Raw genomic sequence first — 23,729 nt, 5'->3', positions numbered from 1 at the left:
CACTGTTGTGGCCTCTCCCGTTGCGGAGCACAGGCTCCGGACGCGCAGGCTCAGCAGCCATGGCTCACGGGCCCAGCCGCTCCGCGGCATGTGGGATCTTCCCGGACCGGGGCACGAACCTGTGTCCCCTGCATCGGCAGGCAGACTCTCAACCACTGCGCCACCAGGGAAGCCCTATTTACTGTCTTATAGCCTGTTTTTTCCCGTGGAATAGTATATCATGAAAATGTTTGCATTTAACTGAATCTTCCACAATATGAGTTTTAATAACTATAAAGTATTCCATGATACAGGTATATTATAATTTATCTTCTTGTCCCAAATTATTGGATATTTATGTTTCTTCTTTTTTAACTTATAAATACTATTAATATTTACACATGCCTCTCATTTTCTTAGAGATTTCCTAGGTGAAAGAGATATGAACAAGTTTTTAGTTTTCCGTAAACTTGCCTGGTTGTACTTCAGAAAAGAACCAAGAGACGCTTCCACCAGCGGGGTAGGAAAGTGCTTTTCCTTCCATCCTTCCAAACTCATCAGCATTGGGTATTAGCATTTGCTTAGGGGTAGGGGGTGAAGGAGGGAGGAAGCGGATGAAGAGGAGCAATTAAATAGGGAGAAGAGACAATAGCTTGTTTAAATGATGATTTCTTTGCTTTCTTGTGAAGTTGAGCATTTTCCACATGCTGGTCATTAGATGGATTTTCACATGGCCTCCAGTCCTGTGATTGGGACAAGGAGTTTGGTGCTTGGTGGGAAAGGATCTCAGTGTAAAATGGAACCCAAGTATAGGAAACAGAGAATCCCGTGCATGCGCCCTCCAGAAGAACAAACTTAGTTACTGAAGACTGATGTCCTGAGAATACCAGGTTTACAGAAGACCTAGACTAATCTCCTGACCAGTGAACATCTGCCAAAAATCTCTCCCATCCTCAAGTCAATGAACTTACTGCTTGGCCTCTGGCTGGACTTCCCCTCTTTGCACTCCTTACCCATGAATACAGCCAGTCCCAAACCTTCAAAGGTAGCTTGCTACAGTTTGTGTTTTCCAAATGGTAATTCCTCTGCTATTCCCGAATAAACTCACTTTCTGGTAGTTCCAGCTTGCCTCAGTTTACCTGTTTACTTAGGTTGACACTGAGATCATATCTTTAATAGAAGACTTTTAGGTAAAGAAAACAGGATGAAGCCCTCTGTTTATTCTTGCTATGGTTATGTACTATAAAAACACTGTTTCATTTGTGTATTTGAGCAGGATTATAGCATTTTGAATGCTAATATTGGACTCATAAAAAAGCAGCTGTTCTTTTGAGCTATTTATTCTCTTATTAACAAGATTGCCTGATTTTTATATTAAAACTATATTTATTTTATTTCACTTTTACTGCCTAAATGGTATTTTTCTTTGCATTTATTTAAACTATTTTTGAACACTTGTGCATAAGATATTTTAAAATCCAGTTAACATTAATCAGGTCCACATTTCTCAAATTCTTATTTGCAATGGCATTAAGTTAAATATGTATGTATATGTGTATATTTTGGACTGTTTCCATAAGGTTTTAGCGAGAAAGGCAAAACTGGATATTTTTATCCTACTTTTTTTACTGACTCATGGAAGTTCCAATACAATATACAGTTCCTATTCATCTGAAACAACCATGCAAATATTTGTGTCAAACTGCCTAATCAGAAGGCATGTATGCATTTATTAGGTCTTCGTATATTTTTACATATGGCAAAGCTAGGAAACCAAAGAGAACAGTCTCTCTACATAAAAATGCTGGAGGGTTAACTTGATAAAGGCTAAATAATTCCTCCCTCTTGATTATTGTTACAGTATTTTTAAAGAATGTTTTATTGCTTTTTTCTTGTAGTAAAATGAAACTGTAATCATACATTACTTTGTTTTTCTATTGAGTTTTAGTTAACTGTGCCAGCCTGTAAGTGAGGGCCCAAATTTTCAACCGGCCTCAAAAATTATGCCTATGAATTGGACCAGTTAGCTATTATATTTCTAAGGGCCAACAGCACTTACCCAAATAGATAAGGCTCATGATAGTTCTGCTTACTAAACAGATATTGTACAAACATGTGGGACTAGACAAGCTGCACATAATTCTAAGACTAGACTAGCAAATTAGATCTCTGCTCCGAATTTAAAAAAATAAGATCAGTGAGGGAAGATGGGGGAGCAGCTCTGTATTCTGCCATCATCTTGTAAAATAGCATAACAGCTTTCCCTTTCTTTCAAGTTTGATTTTTATAGGAATTTAATCACCATAATTGGTGGGCAAAGAAGAGGTGATTTCTGTAATTCTTGTGGGTCCAAAGTCAAACAGATGTGGTTTTCTGTTCTCCTAATGTGACTTTCCACATTGGTCTTTAAAGGTGGTGCTTTAGAGGCTGCTTTCTGTGCTGGAAAGAGGGGCTTAGCTTTCCATGGAAGGTGAAGGTTGTGCTTTACAAACTCCTTAGCAGGACAGTCAAGGCCCTTCCTGCCTCTCTCAGCCTTAACCCACCCCACCCAAATCCCAGCTGTCTGAGGCTTTGGAAGAGGCATGAAAACATTCTGACTCTCAGTGTCTTCATCTATAAAATGAGAGGATTGGATTCAGCATCTAAGATCTCTTCCAACTGTAAATTCTATGAAATTGTTAAAAGAAAATCCCATGGTTTAGATAATTATATTCTATATAGTTGGATTTTTTAATTAAACATAATAAAAAAACTTTAAGTTCACTGTAAATTTTAGCCTTTCTCTGTATGAATCAAGCAAACTAAGGCAGATTTTCAACTTGTGATTTTCACTAAAGAGAATCATATATGATGTCTTTGTTTCTAAAATAACTTGACATTAGTATTTCTTCTCAGAAGCTAAAAATCAATTCCACAAAACCCTCAAATTATTAATGAAATGCTTAATATAATATGAAATAAGCAGCTTTTTTGTTTGCTGCTTCAAAGCTAGAGGATTAATATTTTAAGGTGGTATATAGGGGTATTGAAATGTCACACTTCATTTAGCTTAAATAATTTTAAACTTAAATTACCACATTTTTAGCTTAAATAATATAACACATTTATTATAAAAGGAATTTTCTAATTCATTCAAATATTCTTTGAATTTACTTTTTAAAATTTCCAACCCAATCACGTTATTATTTTCTGAAGCAATTTCAAAAAACAGATCAAAGATCTAAGTCCATTTAGTCACTTTTCCTGTTTAGCAAAGCTCCAAGGGATTTTGTCTCAAGATGAAAATTTTTTAAGAATAAACACCAAATCCAAAGAAACTTTTTTTTTTAATTTTACTGACAAATAATTGACAGATATAATTGTATATATTTAAGGTGTACAATGTGATAATTAGGTATACGTATACATTGTAGAATGATTACCAAGATCAAGATAATTAACACATCCATCACCTCACATAGTTAACATAGTTAACTCTTTTTCTTTTTTTTTTTTTTTTTTTAAGAAAGTGTTTCTTAATGTTTCTGTCCCATTAGGCAGTAACTCCAGGACCCCAGTCATGTTACTTCAGGCATCCTCCTCTTCTAGGGGGATACAGAACAAACACCAGCACAACAGAAATTCATCTCAAGGCTGTATCTTCTAGAAATTAGAATGGTTTCTTTTCCTCTAGAGTACAGAGTGCATTTAGACAATAGGGATCGTATTAAAATGTAGATAGATCTGGAGTTGGACCTCAGTCTTAATTTCTAACTTAACTACTTAAAGCCTCCAAGCCAGCAGCAGCAGTGTCACCTGGGAGTTTGTTGGAAATGCAGAATCTCAGGCCCAGCCCAGATTATTAGGGGATTATTTCCCAATGGGCTTTGATCGATTCTGAATTTTGCTCCCAACACCCTCATCTACAGTGAGTGGATTCTTCCCCTCAGGCACTTTAAAAGCATGAAAGTCTCTTTCTCACAGTTGGACCACAATCGAAGGACAGCTGAAGCAACTGGTACTCTGATGTCAGGCCAACCTGAACAGTTCCAAATCAAAAGGGAAGTTTGACCAACTTCCAGTGGTTCTCAAATCTGTCCACACCTTAGAATCACCTGAAGAGCCTTTTAAAAAGACCAAAACTTAGAACATGCCTCAGACCAATTAAACCAGAATCTCTAGAGCAGTGGTTCTGAAATTTCACGAACATCTGAATCACTGAAGGGCTTGTTAAAACATAGGTTGCTGGTCTCCAAACCCAGTCTCTGATGCTGTAGGTCTGGGGCAGGGCCTGCGATTCTGCGTTTTAACAAGTTCCCAGGTTATGCTAATTCTGTTTGTCTCTGGAGCACACTAAGAACCACTGCTCAAGAAGTCAGCCCTGAGTATCGTGTTTTTTTTTTTTTTGCAGTACGTGGGCCTCTCATTGTTGTGGCCTCTCCCGTTGCGGAGCACAGGCTCTGGACGCGCAGGCTCAGCGGCCATGGCTCACGGGCCCAGCCGCTCCGCGGCATGTGGGATCTTCTTGGACCGGGGCACGAACCCGTGTCCCCTGCATCGGCAGGCGGACTCTCAACCACTGTGCCACCAGGGAAGCCCTATCAGTATATTTTTAAAAGCTCTTCAAGAGATTCCAGCGTGCAGTCGAGTTTGATAACACTGCCCTAGAGAAAGATGAGATGAGTATTAAAAAATGAGATTGGTTTTTCATACATTTTGTGAAACCTGTTTCATCACATTAAATTACACACACTAACACTCAGCCAATTTTGGCACAGACTATCCACAGTTCCAAAACTTCTTGGCAAAATAAAATGTTCAGTAAGTTTTTTTAATGTGGGTCTTTTCACCACATGTATATGAACCCCTTGAAAGCAGGGACTATGTCTTGAATACACCTTTTTACCCCTAGGTACCAGGCATAGGGCCTGGCACAAAAGACATGTTTAGTAACTGTTTACAGAATTCAATCTATCTATCATCCACTAGGCACCAGTCACCTGGAGATGGGCATACACTCTGTCAAGAAAAGGACACAATTGCCTGAAATTTTCATTTTTCACCAAATGCGTATAAATGTAATCAAGACTTCTGAACGTTGCCACAAATATTAGGCAAGCAAATTCTCTTCTCACAGCCTATGCAGTCAGCATGTAAACATGATATCCTCAACAGGAGCTAGAGCTTGAGAGCCAGCATTAGGTGGGGAAGGTGGGAAGCATAGTCTGAGCAGTCCCCTTCAAGGTAATGGAGAGTCAAAGGTTGAGGAAGGGGAGCAGCCCTTTCTACATAACTGAAATGAAACACCTAAGATTTAAAAAAAGAAAAAAAGCAGTATACAGAACAAAATGGATAGGGAATATGACAGGGATCAAAAAGGCAACATTAAAAAAAAAAGACAACACATTACATAAAAATGGACCTGGAGAAATTAGGAATCAATGAGCATTTACATTTAACTATAAAAATCTTAATAGTATAGATTCTGAACTGATTCTTATAATATGCACTGTGCAAACGTATTATCATATATATATATATATATATATAAATCTACTCTAGCTCCTAAACTTTAGTAACAGTGTTGCAGGATTGCAAAATATATCTATTTAATATTGGGTAAATGTTAAGCAAATGTGTATTGGTTCAAATTGCACATTCAATGCTAGTGAATAACTCTCCCCAAGGGCTTTAGGTTGCAAGAGCCGAAAACATCCATTATTTTCTATTCTTTTGAGGGCAATGAGAAAAGGATATTAGCAGCTCTGTCCAATAGAACTTTTTGTGATGATGGAAACGTTCTCTATCTGCACTGTAGAATATGGTAGCCACTAGTCACATGAGGCTATTGAATAATTGAAATGTGGCTAGGGTGACTAAGGGCCTGAATTTTTTTTGGGGGGGGGCACACAGTGCAGCTTGTGGGTTCTTAGTTCCCCCACTAGTGATCAAACCCGGGCCCTTGTCAGTGAAAGTGCAGAGTCCTAACCACTGGACTGCCAGGGAATTCCCTTTAATTTTTAACTTAATCCATTTTAGCGAATTTGAATTTAAATAGCTACACGCAATTGGCATCTACCGTACTAGACAACCACGTATAAAGAATCATGCCAGAGCATAAAAACCATAGCCACTTTCTCTGCAAACTTGTAAGCATGTTCAAAATCTGCCTCTCGCTCCGCTACTTATGTTTACCAGATCAAAAAGAAGACAAATCTAAAAAATACTCCAGTTAATTTCATATAGAATAACGACACAGACTTCCCATGTGAAATCCATACTCTTTGAAAGGCCACAGACTCTCTCACTTTTATAAACAGTCCCTAAGAAAAAGCAATCACAATGGGCAGCAGCTTTTGTGTTTATAAATCCCAGTCCTTAGGAGAGAGGGAAGAGTGCCCTTTTAAAGCCCTGATCGCTTTACAGACTTCCAATTGTGCCACCCAGTGGCAGTATGCTTGGTTGAATTTCTGACTCCAGCAGGATCCTTTCTAACCAGGGAAGAATCCTGCCTGGTCAGGATACTAAGCAGTGCCAGCTAAGATGGCAGAATGATGATGGCATGGGTGATTTACCCTTCCATTCACACCATAATGGAATGTCACATTTATGCCCCATTTATTTCCATCTTAATCAATCTTTGTTTTGTAGCCTTTCTTAAGAAGAAATACAAAATAGCAGTGATTCAAGAAGATTCTCTCTGAACTCCCTCAGCCTGAAGTATTTCTATTACAAGAAATTTATTTCCCACTGGACAGCTACATGCAAAAGAATGAAACTGGACCACTTTCTTACACCTACACCTTATACAAAAATAAACTCAAAATGGATTAAAGACTTAAATGTAAAGACCTGAAACTATAAAGCTCCTAGCAGATAACATAGGCAGTAACCTCCTCCATATCAGTCTTAGCAATATATATATATTTTTGGATAGGTATTCTCAGGCAAGGGCCACAAAAGCAAGAATAAACAATTGAGAATATATCAAACCTGAAAGCTTTTGCACAACGAAGGAAACCACCAACTAAAGGAAAAGGCAGCCTACTGAGTAGAAGATATTTGCAAGTGATATATCCAGTAAGGGGTTGATATTAAAAATATATTTTTAAAAACTCACACAACTTAAAATCAAAAAAACAATCTGATTTAAAAAATAGGCAGAGGACCAGAATAGATATTTTTCCAAAGAAAAGATACAGATGGCCAACAGGCACATGAAAAGGTGCTCAACATCACTAATCATCAGGCAAATACAAATCAAAACAATGAGGTACCACCTCACACCTGTCAGAATGGCTATTATCAAAAAGAAAACACATAACAAGTGTTAACAAGTGTTGACAAGGATTTGGAGAAAAGGGAACCCTTGTACACTGTTGGTGGGAATGTATCAATAATTTGGTGCAGCTACTATGGAAAACAGTATGGAGGTTCCTTAAAAACCTAATAATAGAACTACCACACAATTCAGCAATTCCAGTTCTGGGCATTTATCTGAAGAAAAAAACACTAATGAGAAAAGATATATGTATTTATATGTTCATTGCAGCATTATTTACAATAACCAAGATATTGAAACAACCTAAGTGTCCATCCATAGATGAATGAAGAAGATATTTTATATACACACACACACACACACACATATATATATGCACACACAATGGAATATTACTCAGCCATTAAAAAAGAATGAAATCTTGCCATTTGGGCAACATGGACGGACCTGGAGGGTATTATTCTAAGAGAAATAAGTCAGACGGAGAAAACCAAATACCGTATGATTTCACTTGCATGTGGAATCGAAAAAACAAAACAAACAAAATAAATCAGAAACAGACTCATAGATACAAAGAACAAACTGGTGGTTTGCCAGAGGGCAGGGGATGGGGGGGAACAGACAAAATAGGTGAAAGGCATTAAAAGGTACAAACTTCCAGCTATAAAATAAATCATGGAGATGGAATGTACATATAGGGAATATAGTCAATAATATTGTAACAACTTTGTATGGTGACAGATGATAACTGGTCTTATTGTTGTGATCATTTCATAACATATAAAACTATCAAACCACTATGTTGTACCCCTGAAACTAATATAATATTGTATGTTAATTATAACTCAATTTAAAAAGACATTTATTTCCCACTCATCAAATTTTATATGAAGGTATTGGATGGGTCTTTGTCTTTGATTAAGAATTTTTAAAAATACAACACTTAGTGAGCCAGAAACATTTGCTAATATCTTTTTCTGAGGGTTTGAAAACAGTTCAACATAAAATTAAATGCAGATGTATAATTTGAAAGTTCGTGAATCATCGGCTTATGTATTCATGCATTTATAATTACACCAAACTTAAGTATTCTCTAAAAGCCATGTTAACTTCTGGCTATTGTATAGAAATACAACTGATTTCTGTGTCTTAATTTTGTATCCTGCAACTTTACCAAATTCATTGATGAGCTCTAGTAGTTTTCTGGTGGTGTCTTTAGGATTTTCTATGTATAGTATCATGTCATCTGCAAAGTGACAATTTTACCTTTTCCTTTCCAATTTGGATTTCTTTTATTTATTTTTCTTCTCTGATTACTGTGGCTAGGACTTCCAAAACTATGTTGAATACAAGTGGTGAGAGTGGGTTCCTGATCTTAGAGGAAATGCTTTCAACTTTTCACTATTGAGTACAATGTTACCTGTGGGTTTGTCATAGATGGCCTTTATTATGTTGAGGTATGTTCCCTCTGTGCCTGCTTTCTGGAGAGCTTTTATCATAAATGAATGTTGAATTTTATCAAAAGCTTTTTCTGCAACTATTGAGATGGTCATATGGTTTTTATTCTTTTTTAATATGGTATATCACATTGATTGATTTGCATATATTGAAGAATCTTTGCATCCCTGGGATAATCCCACTTGATAATGGTATATGATCCTTTTAATATATTGTTGGATTCGATTTGCTAGTATTTGTTGAGGATTTTTGCGTCTATGCTCATCAGTGATACTGGCTTGTAATTTTCTTATTTTGTGATATCTTTGTCTGTTTTTGGTATCAGGGTGATGCTGTCCTCATGTGGCTATTGTAGTTTATCCTCTGGTAAAGAATTTGAATGGCATTCTGGTATTGCATTTTACTTAGAATACACTGTTACAGAATTGTGTATAGAATCAGTTGGTTTTTTTCAACTCAGAATTTCCCCAAATGGGAAAAAATGCTCAGTATGAAATACAGGTTAAGTTCTCTGTAGATGTAGATTCCAAGAAGCAGATGTCTAAGGAGCAAAAATTTACAGTAACTGAAAATAATCAGCACCATGCAGCATTCACTGTCATTGTAAGGTAGGCAGATGGCATAACTCAAAAGAGGGCCCGAGTTTGTACTAAGTTTAGCAGAGAGTTTTGCTGGCGCTCAAGATCTCACAGAATGTAACTCCAGGGGACATTTTAAAGTGACTGCAAATCTTCCCTGGAATAAATGCAGACCAAGGGTGAGCATAAACATAAGAAAATAACATGAATTAACATTGGCCCAGCTGGCATGGGTTGACACTTTTGCTGGCAGTTTTAACAGAAAGATAAAGACTGGCTGAACACAGGAAGCCTTAAAAAACTTCCAGTGTGGAGAGGAAAGTGCTGCATTTGTATTCTCAGATTTGCACTGCATAAGTAAGGTAAAGGCTTTTGTTACCTCCTAAAGATTTCTGAGTCCTCCTCAGAAGGGATCTGCTTCAGATTCTTCAGTGTCTCCCAGGATCTGTTTTCAGGACGCAGTGGGAACTTGGCACATTTGTTTTTTGACACTAGGAATCAATTCTTAGATGGCTCCACCACTTATTGTCTGTGTGACTTTTGCCAGGCCACCTATATTCTAAGCAGATCTGAAGCTTTCATCAGATTATCTAAGTAGTTTATGACTCTAAAGAAGGTACAGACTATCATACGAGGTTCTTTGGATCCTGGGACAATGCTGGGGAAGTAGAAGAGGGAGATTCTGCCAAGTGTGAGACTACATGCCAATTTGGAGTTTAGGTAAAGATGCTCTATAACAAGAAACAAGAATTGAGGAGGTGGATTCATCAGTGAGGACTTTCCTGAGTCCTCCTGGATGCCCCTCACTCTGCACGCTGGGCAACCTTCTTTCAAAGCACTTATCTTACAGCCTAGTGATTGGTGATTTACTCCTCTCTCTCCACCAAAAAAAAGTCTTATCTCAATCGTATTTTTTACTCCCCAAATCTAAAATAATCCCTATGCATAGGTGATGAACAAATGTTTGTTAAATGCATTAATAGTATATAGAGCCCTGTCATCTGGACTCTCAAATAGCAGCATCATTTGAAAACTCATTATATTCCCTTAGGATATATTCTTTATTCAGAATAGATTAGGGGTAATTTGGAAAACATTCAGAACTTTGTGACTGAGTAGAAATGTAGTTGGAATATTCTAGTGATATTGATGTAGCTGAGTCAGAGAAAAACAATGCAGCTATTAAGGAGAATTCATAAGAATAACATGCAAGACCTAGCACAAAAGAAAGGAAGAAAAGACGGGAAAGAGAAAATGAAGGAGGAAAAGAGAGAAGGAGGAAAGAAGGAAGGGGAGAAAGGCAGAACAGTATCATATGTGGACTTCAAGTTTTTTTAATCCTCAATATAATATTAACGAATAGAATCCAGCAGCACTTTTAAGAACAAAGCTGGAGCACTCACACTTTCTGACTTCAAAATTTTCTACAAAGCTACAGTAACCAAATCAGTGAGGTACTGGTATAAAGACAGACATACAGATCAGTGGAATAGAATAGAGAGCTCAGAAATAAACCCTCCCATATCCGGTCAAATGATTTTTAATAAGGGTTCCAAGACCATTCAATGGGGAAATTACAGTCTCTTCAACAAATGGTGCTGGGAAAACTGAACATCCACATGCAAAAGAATGAAGTTGGACCCTTACCTAGCACCATATGCAAAAATTAACTCAAAATGGATCAAAGATCTAAATGCAAGACCTAAAACTATAAAATTCTTAGAAGAGAACGTTGGACAAAATGCTTCACAACACTGGACTTGACAGTGATTTCTTGGATAGGAACCAAAGGTACAGTAACAAAAGAAAAAATAGACTAACTGGACTTTATGAAAATTTTTAAATTTTGTGCATCAGAAGACACTATCAACAGAGTAAAAAAGGCAGCCCATAGAATGGAAGAAAATATTAGCAAATCATATATCTAATAAAGGATTAATATCTAAAATATACAGAGAACTTTTAAACCTCAACAACAAGAAAACAAATAATTTGATGTAAAAATGGGCAAAGGACTTGAATAAACATTTCTCCAAAGAAGATTACAAATGACCAATAAGCACATGAAAAGCTGTTTAACATCACTATCATTGGGGAATGCAAGTCAAAACTGCCATGAGATACCACCTCACACCCATTATGATGTCTACAATCAAAAAAATAGAAAACAGCAAGTGTTGACCACGATGTGGAATAATTGGAACTCTTGTGCACTGTTGGTGGGAATATAAAATGGTACAGCCACTATAGAAAACAGTATGGCAGTTCCTCAAAAAATTAAAAACAGAATTACCATGCAATCCAGAAATTCTACTTGCAAGTGTATACTCAAAAGAATTGAAATCAGGGTCTCGAAAAGATATTTGTATGCTCGTGTTCATAGCAGCATTCTTCAAAAGAGCCAAAAGGTAGACACAACCCAAGGTCCATTGATAGATGAATGGATAAGCAAAACGTGGTAATTACATACAATGGAATATTATTCAGCCTTAAAAAGGAAATGTGCTACATCATGGATATACCTTGAAGATACTGTGCTAAGTGAAATAAGCTAGGCAGTCACAAAGAGACAGATACTGTATGATTCCACTTGTATGTGACACTTAGAACAGTCAAAATTGAGACAAAAAGTAGAATGGTGGTTTCCAGGGGCTGGGGAGGGTAGCAGGGTGCTGAGTGGGGAGTTATCATTTAATGGGTACAGAGTTTCAGTTTTATGAGATGAAAGAGCTGTGGAGATGGATGGTAGTGATGGTTACACAACACTACAGATGTGTTTAATACCACCAAACCATACACTTAAAAATGGTTAAGATGGTAAATATTATGTCATGTTAATTTTACCACAATAAACAAAATAAAACTTTTAAAAATCCATCATTCTACTTTCTGTCTCTATGTATCTGACTACTCTAGGTACCCCATGAAAATGGAATCATACAGTTTTTATCTTTTTGTGACTGGCTTATTTCACTTAGTATACTGTCTCCAGGAGGCATCTATGGTACAGCATGTGTCAGCATTTCCTTCCTTTTTAATGCTGAACAATATTCCATCATATGTATACACCACATTTTGCTTATCCATTCATCTCTTGATGGGCATTTGGGTTGCTTTCATCTTTTGGCTATTGTGAGTAAAGCTGCTCTGAATATGGGTGTACAAATATCTGGTTGAGTTCTTGCTTTCAATTCTTTTGAGTATATACCCAGAAGTGAACTTGCTGTTATCATATGGTAATTATATGTTTGATTTTTTAAAAATCCATATCCACTCTTACTTTATAAACTCCCTTAATTAAAAAGAAATAGAATAGATGACTACTTCCTTAACATGACAGAATATTTCATGTCAACTCAGAAGCCAGCATTATGCTTAACAGGGAAAGTAAAAATATTTACATCAATGTCAGGACCAAGACAAAGATATCCACTATCACTGTTGTCATGTAATATTGTTTTGGAGCTACTAGCCAACACAATTTGACAAGAGAAACAGATAACAGGTATGATCATTGGAAAGGAGATCAGATTATCATTATTTGCAGATGATATAGAATGTGTGCCTCGAAAACCCAAGAGAATCAGCTAAACAACTGTCATAAACAGCAAGAGAACTCAATAAGTTAGCTGGGTGCAGCTATTAGTAACTTTCACATATACAAACAGCTACAAGTTGGAAAAATATAATTGCACAGGATGAAAAAGGAAAGAAAAAGAAACATGAAGACATGAAAAAGGTTCAAGCACAATTATAATAAGAGGAATGTAAATTAAAACAAGGCAGACCATTTCAGCTATACCAAGTTGTCCCTTATCTGTCCATGCATCCATCTCTTCATTTATGCAGTAGACATACGTTGCATGCCTGCTATGTGTTTGTGCACCCTGTCTGAGGCTCTGGAGCAAAGAGCCCTGGACAGAAAGGACACCTGGGTTTTATCTAGATCTAGCTCCCTTACCCCCGAAAATCACTGAGGTACAATTTTCCCCTCTCAGATTGGCAAAAATCAAAAAGGCTGATATAATAACACACTATGTTAGAGTAGGTGTGGAGAAACAGATGTTCACATACATTGTTGGTGGAAAAGCACAGTAATACAGCCCCGTGGGCAACTTGGCAATGTTGATCAAAATTAAAATTTTACCCTACTTTTTGGCTCAGTGATTTAAATATACTAGCACATAAGAAAGGTGACACATATGCAAAGTTATGCATTGTACATTGTTTGTAGTAATAAAGACAGGAAACATCCATTGATAGGGCCCTGTTTAAATAAATTACAGTGCATCCACACAATGGAATACTTGGGAGTCATTTAAAAGAATGGGATGGTCTCACTTCGTATGTGAAATCTAAAAAAAAACAAAAACAAAAAAAACCCGAAGTCATAGGTACAGAGAACAGATTGCCAGAGATGGGGGTGAGGGGGTAAGAGGGGGGAGGCCAAATGGATGAAGGAAGTCAAAAGGTACAAACTACCAGTTATAAGAAATAAGTGCAGGGGATGTAATATACAGCATGGTGACTATAGTTAACAATTAGCGTATTGTGTATTTGAAAGTTGCTAACAGAGTAGATCTTAAAAGTTCTCATCACAAGAAAAAAATATGTAACTGAATGTGGTATTGGATGTTAACTAAACTTATCGTGGTGATCATTTCATAATATATAAATATATCAAATCATTATGTTGTGTACCTTGGATTAATACAATGTCGTATGCCAGTTATATCTGTTAGAAAAAAAAGAATGAGGGGCTGCATTTTTCTTTGTGCTGATATGCAAGAATCTCCAAGAAACATTATTTGAAAAACACAATCAGAACAATAAATGTGCTACCATGTGTGTTTTAAAAAGAGAGAGAAAACACACAATACGTGTGCTTTTGCTTTTAATGCATTTAATATCTCTGGAAGGACATATAGGAAACTAGAGACAGTGGAGACCTTTAGGGCTAGAAGTGGTACCCAGGGAACTGAGGTGGAAGGGAGACACTTTACTTATACCTTTTGTACCTTTCTGGCTTTTGCAACATGTGACAGTATTACCTATTTTTTAATTAATTTTTTTAAAGAGGTATCTACCTAGATACTGATCTAAATTACAAAGAACACTTGCATCCATATTCAATTGCTAAGACAGCAGTTTTAGGTTAAATCAGTTCTTTTCCAAACTGTTGTCAAGACAACCTTCTCTTTCTCCACAACATTCAGAGAATTAGGTGTTAACCTGGCATCTGGACAGAAATAGCTGCTTAATTCCAAGCATAGATGGATCAGGAAGGCTGCAAAGTTACTGTTCTTATAGATTCATGTAGCACCTTGTAAATACTTCTTGCCCAGTGGGGGCTCAATAAATGTTGCTGACTCATCTGTCACAGAGAAGCAGTGTTAACTCAGAAGCACTAACTGAAGTCATTTAATCAGAAAATCAATTTCATTTTCCTTGTCATAGGGAAAATAGTTCCACTAAGTCAAGAAATATGCAGAGGTGATTATATTGTGTCAAGGATTCAGATGGGAAACCAGGAGTTAAATGGTGTGAACAACACAGATGCAGATCAATTTGCTTTGCATTACAGTTGGCAGTGTTGAGCACACTGGGCCACATATGGAAGTCATGTTTACTATTTCAAGAACATAGTATCACTTTACAGCCCTTAATATTCAAAGGCCCACATTATTATTGCTTTTTTGCAATTTTTTGAGCAATTTCTGGGCCAAGGTTTGGAATCAGGGTTACTAAAACCCTAGAATAATTGCAAACTTGCTGTCCTCCCCCTGTGCGTTACTTCTTGTGGTCCTAAAACCATGATTGTATCAGATATTAATCTGCAACTCAACCACCAAGTGGATTTTATTGAAGCTGCTGTAATTCCACTGCCAGAAGACATGACAAATAGCCAACATGTCACTGAAGATTTATGTTTGGTTTTGAAACCCATTATCTTTTAGGAAATATTACATAGTATGATTCACTGAGTGGTAGCAGTCTCATATAATCCAAGGTTTCTCTATATTGATTTTACAGAGTCATTATTACCCGAGTGTCTATGCTTTGCTAGGCTCACACAATTAAAACCAAAATCAGCTTCAGGGATCGTTAGCAAGAAATACACGTACCGTGCAATACTAAGACTCTCAGCCTGAGCCTCCACATGACGGGAATAAGGCAACCAGCCTACATTTCCCCACTCTGTTTAAGGCAAATTCAAGAAGGGGAAATGTGTTGCTTTCACTACATTTTCCAAACAACTGTTTGGCATGCTGCTTCTTACTGCTGGGAAATGAAATGGAACCTCTGAGATCCAGACAGTATTGGAACCTGAAGAAGCCTTAAATATCCTTCAGTTCAAAACCCTCACTTAACGTAAACTGGGGCTCAAAGAAGTGAAATGACTCCATGCCCACGCTCTGTCCTTCCGCCATGTCCAGCAGCTCTGCTCATGCGCGCTGTGCTGAGGGTACGATGTAGACAAGAGGCAGCTCAAGGGACCATGGACACATAGAGCAAGGCCATGGTCCTGTCAACCTTTCCTTTCCCTTTCACTTGGGGAAATCCTATTGATTGGGAGAGTGTTAAACACCCATTGGATGACGGAAACTCAGGGCTCTGTAATCGCAGTGAGAGGGAGAAGGAAGTGGAGGAAGATGGCAGTGGCAGAGGATGTTCCAAGTCACCTTTAGGGGCCATTTCAACAGCTTGCAATTAATCCAGTTACTGAAACCAAGGTGCAAACCCTTTGCATCCGTACCCTAAGGGTCTTGTGTTCCTGTTCCTTTGTCACTCAAATTTTCTGAGTTTCAGAATCTATCCTCCATTCTCTGCCCTCACTTTACTAGACCTCTTCTTTAGCATTAGGCACAGCTGACCAGTCTCTCCTGCTTAAAATACTTTCCCCTCTTTGCTTGCTTGACCCTACAATCTACTAGTTTCCTTCTATCTCAGGGACAATTCCTTCTCAATCAGATTTTCTTCTCCCCGTTCTTTCCTCTGACCTGCTTTCTCCACTAAATGGTTGATAAGTATCTTGTACTTAACGTGTCTATGAAAGAACTCATTATTTACCCTTCGCTGCTGGAACTTACCCCATTTCACACCCCATTTTTTCCCCCACCTTAGTAAATGCATTATCTTCTACTCAACTCCTCAAACCAAAACTAGGAATCACCACAGTTGTTCCCTTCTCCTCACGTCTTGCCCCACATCCAAAGCATCAGTAAATCCTACTGCATTTGCTTAAAGTACCTCTCGAAGCTGTTCCACCTCACTGCTACTTCCCTTGTCTAATCCAACCTTCTCTAACTAGATTGTGGGTTTTCATTCTTGCCCACCCTCCATTCTCCACAAAACAGCAGAGGAATCTGTAGAATGTAAACCAGATCACATCACGTCACTCCCCTGCTTAGAACACCGGGTGGTTTCCCGTTACTCTTAGAGTAAAATCTAACCTCTTTTCTCTGACTCACAAAGCCCAGCGAGATCTGGCCCCACGTGGTCTGTCCTTCTCTTGCTCATTCTCTGGATCCCCTTTTTGCTCCTAAAGGAACCCAGAAGCCAACTCATCCCCATCTAAGACCTTTGCATGCTGTTCCCTCTACCTGAAAAATACTTCTTCCACTCCTTCACAGACATGTCTTTGTCACTTAAGTCATAGCTCAAATCTGCTTCCTCAGAGAGGCCTTCATTCACTATCACATACAGCATTTTTTTTTCTTCAGAGCAATTTTCATAATCTGGAATTGTCTTGTGCATTTACTTCTTAATACACCCTCTCTCATAAAAAAGAATGAAATAATGCCATTTGCAGCAATATGGATGAACCTAGAGATTATCATACTAAGTGAAGTAATACATGATATCACTTATATGTGGAATCAAAAAAAATGCTACAACTGAACTTACATACAAAACAGAAATAGACCCACAGACAAAGAAAACAAACTTATGGTTACCAAAGAGGAAAGTGGGGGAGGGATAAATTAGGAGTTTGGGATTAACATGCACAGACTACTATATATAAAATAGATAATCAACAAGGACCTACTGTATAGCACAGGGAACTATACTCAATATTTTATAATAACTTATAAGGGAAAAGAATCTGAAAAAAATAGATATTTATGTACATATAACTGAATCACTTTGCGTACACCTGAAACCAACACATTGTAAATCAACTATACTTCAGTTAAAAAAAATATATACCCTCTCTTCAGTAGAATGCAAGCTCGCTGAAAGCAGGAAAACTTTTCATCTTGTTTAGCACTGTATCTCTAGTGCCAGATTGTAGTTTTGGTGCAGTAACTTTTGAATGAATGCAAAAATGATATATAATCATAGATATCTATATGAGTATAATACCTGTAAAACTACTGATTCTGACTCATACCATTGGTCTGGAACCCCAGTCACTCTCTGGAGTTAGTGGGGGACACCTCACGATGAATACTTTTTATCTTTTAATTGAGGTTAAAGATAAGTCATCACTGATTCTATACAGTATGCATAAATGCCAAAAAGAGAAGGTCCCACATTTGAAGTAAAGATTAGACTGGGGCATTTTATATATCGGAGAGGGAGGGTTGAGCAATATTTGAGAATGTACAGTGATGGGGAATATAGTAGCTGAAATATTAATTCCTGGAGGATCAATTATGGTGTAGAGCAAAGAGCACTGGACTTGGTGTCAGAAGTCCTGCTTTGGGTCCTGACTCTGCCACTTAGTTGCTATGGCAATGTAAACAAATCACATATCTCCCTGAGAATCAATTTCCTTATCAAGAAAACTGGAAGTGTGCTCACTTCAGCAGCACATATACTGTATAACATTGGAATGATGCAGAGAAGATTAGCATGGCCCCTGCGCGAGGATGACACACAAATTTGTGAAATGTTCCATATTTTTAATAAAAATTAATTTAAAAAAACATTTTAAAAAAGACAAGAAAACTGGAGGTAATGTCTGTTTCTTATTTTCCAATTACAAATACTGGCCAGTACTAATTCCCTCCAAAGTCTGAAGGAGACTCTAGAGTAGGCAAAGTCTCAGCTAGTGATCAATTCATAAAAAAATTAGAATTATTTTCACTTGATGTTTCCTGGTTATCATCAAAGATTCATCCAGAACAGGTATAGGAGTGGTAGAGAATATATCCATTTAACAATAACTGTGTCCCGTTAGGATTATAGAACAAATTTCTAATAACACACTTGACTTATTTTGGATTTTTCTCCAACATCTCCATGGACTATGTTTGCTGGAATTTGGCTTGGATTCCAGTTATTTTCCAATAATAACACATGAAAGTGAGGTCACGCTCACATCTTTAACTTGGGGAAGCCCTCATAGTGAGCACAACTTTAGGAATGAGAACACCTCAGGGAGCCATGTACTAAGCCCCCAAAGTGCCTTATTCCTACCAGAGGGGAGGAGAAGCTTGCAGAAATCACCAGCTACCTGGCCTCTAGTTGGGTGAAAGCTTTGATTCCTCCGGGAGTCGAATTGGCTTTAAAGGCACAGTCTACAAAGTCAGCTATTTGATGAATGTGGCACATTTGTAACACGAACTCAGCCTAGCCTGATGTGGGTGAAGAAGAAGAAATAGTTCTAGCTCAAGAGCGTGAGACCTCCCACTAGTAAGTAAAGTAGCAAATAAGCTATTTCTTAGTTAATGAAAGATTCCTTCAAGAAAAACAATAGGCCAGTAAGGTTACTGTTGACCTTGAAAGTGGGAGGGGAAAAGCAGAAGAAGAATATCAGAGGAAGAAGCCTCATTTAAGAACACTGTCAGTGAGCAGCGCTGCTTCATGTTTTCTAGTGTCATCTACTACACATAATTGACAATAGGAGCAATGCTAAGACTACCACAGTGGGTATTTTCAGAGGAAATCAGTATCAAGAGTCAGTAGGCACAGAGGAAGAAGAATTGGGGTTGGGGAAGGGAAGCTAGGGCTCATGGTAATGGATATTCTTCTCACCTGAAGCACTATTTGATGGTCTGAATTACAAAACTTATTCTCCACCATCATTCGCCTACCTGGAAATAACCATGCCCCAAATACCTCCTCGCCTACCTCCTCTCCTCCAGGGTTTCTCAACCTCAACACCATTGACATTTTGGGCCAGATAATTCTTTGTTGTGGAGGACTGTCTTGTGCACTGTAGGATGTTCAGCAGCATCCCTGACCTCTTCTCACTAGATCTCTGCAGCCCTGCTCTGTAGAGATAACCAAAAATGTCTCCAGACCTTGCCAAATGTCCCCTGGGGGCAAAGTCCCCCCAGCTAAGACCACTGCTGGAAGCTCTCAAAAGATAGTCCTGGAGAAATGTCTTGGGTCCTGTTTCCTATACAGGAAGTTTACTGGGAGTACTCCTGGAAACAGCACCTGAAGGGAGTGAAGGAAGCAAGAAAGAAACACTGAACATAGATGGAGTTTCAATGAAGATGTCAATTGATCCCTTGGGGAGCTCTGGAGCCTTTTGTGGTTGTCCCAGATCCAGGCAAGGTGCTGAGTCCTCCTCCTACTCATTGAATAGGGCACAACCTGGTCAAGACTCCCTTCCACAGAGGGCAGTGCTATGAGCTGTGAGCTGTGCTCCTGGCATCAGGAGAATGAGCTCCCCAGCCCTGAAAGGGGCTCTAAGCACAGCACCACAGTGCCCACTAACAGAAGAGAAGAGCTTCAAATATCTGAAAACCATGGTCATAAAGACTGAGCTTGGCTGCCTTTAGAATTAACTGCTAGAAGAAGGCCTCTATTTGACAATCACAATGTTCTTTCATAATCCAGTGCTGTAACGGTCCGAGAAAATTAGGAACTACTTCTGATCCCAATCATTTTTTAAATGGATCTAATTTGAATGCAGTTTTCATAGATTCATAAGTTGATTTTTATAGGTTAGCATACAGATAAAACTCGCATAAAGCTGCCTTAAACCATGCTAACTAAAGCTCTTTTTCAAGAAAGTGTTTGAAGCCCCCTTGGAAATGGTCAGTGGGTACTGATTTGTTTTGTGAAGGAATAAAGTTGGAAAATTTCCTCTGACTCTCTGAGCCAAAGTGAGTGTTCCACAAGGTGACGGGACTGTTGCAAATCACTCCTGGCAAAATGCTTGCTGGGTTGGTTGTGACAGACTGGAACTTGCCCCTGTTACTATAATTTAGTCTCTTCTCCTGAAAATGTAATCCTTAAACAGCAACGGCACAGCACCAAATGCTCTGCCTTGCGTGATCTCACTTAATTGAGACCATCTGAGGCACTGTTCTTAGTCCCATTTTACAGGGGAAAGCTGAGGCTGAGGGATTATTTACACTAAGTCACCCAGTTAGCCTGGTAAGTGGCCAGGCTGGGACCCAGATCCTGGTCTGTCTGACTGCAGAGTACCACCTTTTGTTTCTTTATGTAAATATCCTGCATCATGGAATAGCTGGTTTTCTTTGTATGTAAGTCTCTAGACCCTGCAACTATTGAAGGAAGAAGTACCATAACAAGCACTGACTTCTGTTCACCAGCCAGACACATGCACAGCCCTCAGCCACTCTCTTGAAATTTCACAAGAGGAGGAGCTATGAATATGCTCAAAAAACACTTCCCCATATGTTTTCTCAGTCCGTACAACAACCCTCGGGGGTAGGGAATAGTGTCCTGACATCTTAGGTGATGAGAAAAGGCCCAGAGAAGGGACTTGGTCAGTCAGCTGCTAAGTGGTGCTGAGGTTTGTTTCCAAGCTCTGTTCTCTCAGCACCACCGGCAGTAGTTTCTGGACTCTCCCTTCAGGAGAACCCTTCTCAACTTGCGTTCTATTTGGAGGTTGGCCAGACCTCCTCTTGTACCACTGGTCCCATGTTTGGAGATGTAGTGACTGCTTTGATCTGGCTGTTGTTTCTGTGGCACCTATAACTAAATAAATATATCAAACTAGAACAGGGTGTAAAATGTTTACTTTTGGCTGTACTCGGCACTAATAGCATAAATTGTGCAGTGGGAAGAAAGCCTAGAGAAGGATTTTATCTGAAGCCACACAGACCAGGTAATGGAGCAAGAAATAGCAAACAGGCCTATCTGGGTTCTGTGCCCTTTCGCACATGCTGTGTTCTAACTGCAAAATGCAGGCAAAGTAACGCATTTGACTTTTCTTTGAGGTTGCAAATGATGAAGATTTTTCTCAGTGTTCTGAATTCTTGGAATTGAAAAGGAGCCGAAAAACTTTTAACAGAACTGTGATCGCACACAGAAATTGTCTCAATAAATAAAAGAGGAAGAGGGAAAATGGTGTGACCTTGAAATTCAAAGATGTGAATGCTACCCACATATTTTATGTGAGTGTGTGTGTATGTGATCAGAGCTAACATTTATTGAGCACATACTATACCAGGCGTTGCTCAAACGAGCACTTTAAATGTATTCACTCCTTTAATGCTCACAGTATCCTTTGAGTTTGGTGATATTATTTTCCCCATTACACAGGTGAGGAAATTAAAATCCAGAGGAAATAAATAACTTGCCCACAATCTCTCAGCTAGTAAGTAGCAAAGCAGGGAGTTAAATCCAGATCTCCTGGCTCTAAAATCTACACTCTTAACCTCCATGCTAGACAGAGACAATTCTGTGCTAGGGAGAGGACTTGCTTCATGGACCTGCCTCATAGGCACATAACCTGTGCAAGGCAGAGGGCCCTGGGCTCAGAAGGGCCCACACTTGGTTTAGTGCCCTGCTGTCACTGTCTTCAAATTCTTAACAATTTTGAGCAAGGGACCCTACATTTCCATTTTGCACTAGACCCAGAACTTATGTAGTTGATTTTGGATAGGGAATACTTATTAACAAAATTATTTTTTAAAACATTACTTCAGTTTATATTATCCTCTTTGATTATTTGGGTTTAAAAAAACTGAATGCCTTTGTATCTGTCATTGCTACCCTTTGGATGTGCTTGAATTTGCACAAGTATCTTAGAAAAATTTAAGTTTAGAAAGATTTGTCTTTCCCCCAAAATCTGAATTCTAATTCACTAATTTGGTAATGGCTTCCCTCTCCCAGACACTAGTCTGTATTCAGCCATGGGCAAGGGCACATCATAGACAGGACCCAGACCACCTCTCCAGGTTAAAATTAGAGTCTTGGTTAAGGACTGATGACGAAGGAATAGAAGGGTCTTCAAAGAACATTTTATCCAGATGGACAAAATGCAGGAACAATTTAGCAGTGGCGAGGGCTTTTTAAAAATTGGCCATTCCCGGGGCTTCCCTGGTGGCGCAGTGGTTGAGAGTCCGCCTGCCGATGCGGGGGACACGGGTTCGTGCCCCGGTCGGGGAAGATCCCACATGCCGCGGAGCGGCTGGGCCCGTGAGCCATGGCCGCTGAGCCTGCGCGTCCGGAGGCTGTGCTCCGCAACGGGAGAGAGGCCACAACAGTGAGAGGCCTGCGTACCGCAAAAAAAAAAAAAAAAAAAGGCCATTCCTTAGGAGGCCAATGCTGTACGCAGTGTTTTCTTCTCCAGAGTCACTGGGTATGTTGTGTGTATGTGTTTGAAGGACTGAGATGGTGCTCTGTCGTGTATGGACGTGAAGAAGTTATATATTTGACTAAAGGTGAAAGCCACCCTCAAAGAAAGCGATCATAGACTAACAGAGACTAGTATTTCAAGAAAAAGGTCAGAGGAAGCCAGTAATTTTTTAAAGAAATTTTTACAATGTATTTGTTGACTGACTTAAGAATTTAGATACGAAGACTCCTTGTGAAAAAATGAGTAGGTAGGTGATAAGAAGTCCAAATGAACTAGCTGTCTCTTTATTGTTATTTTTGAACTGTAGTACATACAAACTTCACCAGACCTAAAGTGAAATACAGAGAAAATTACGTCTCCTTCCCTCCCTGTTCCTTACCCCCAATCCGATCCCTTTCCTAAGGATAATCCCAGTTACTTGTTTCTTGTGAATCTGTCCAGGCATATTAGGGCCAGCTGGGTCTTTGTTAAAAAAAAGAAAAGAAGATAAAAATAAAGTAGAGAGAAAGAAACTATGTACTTAAACTGGAAAATCTGAGACATAATTGGTATTATCAAAATAAGTGGAATCTAGGGCTAATAGCTAAGATGTATAAATAGTGAAGCGTTGAAGTCAAAATGCACAAGAATTTAAATGTCTTCCTTTCTTAAAACGGAAAGAAAATGATGAAAGGAGTCACGTCAAAAAAGATAGGGAGTATTAAGGTTTTTTTACATTCACCCAAATCCCAAAATATGTTGAGTGAGGACTTCCCTGGCTGTCCAGTGGTTAAGACTCCGTGCTTCCAATGCAGGGGGTGTGGGTTGGATCCCTGGGTGGGGAACTAAGATCCCACATACCACGCAGCCAAAATATATATATATATATATATATATATATATATATATATATATATATATATATATATATGTTGAGTGAGAATTAAGAAGTGGCTGAACT

The 23,729-nt window shown here is 38.6% G+C and overlaps 1 non-coding gene across 1 annotated transcript; it reads left to right on the top strand.

Moving 5' to 3' along the window:
• Positions 1 to 18,076: 18,076 nt before the first annotated feature.
• LOC137229616 (U6 spliceosomal RNA) lies at positions 18,077 to 18,187 on the top strand. The gene has a single exon (XR_010945772.1). It is a non-coding gene; the product is annotated as a U6 spliceosomal RNA (small nuclear RNA).
• Positions 18,188 to 23,729: the final 5,542 nt, after the last annotated feature.

This window comes from Pseudorca crassidens, chromosome 8, assembly GCF_039906515.1.
Source record: "Pseudorca crassidens isolate mPseCra1 chromosome 8, mPseCra1.hap1, whole genome shotgun sequence".
Taxonomy (NCBI): domain Eukaryota; kingdom Metazoa; phylum Chordata; class Mammalia; order Artiodactyla; family Delphinidae; genus Pseudorca; species Pseudorca crassidens.
The sequence above is the reverse complement of the archived record's forward strand: the minus strand, read 5'-3'. Positions and strand labels throughout refer to the sequence as shown.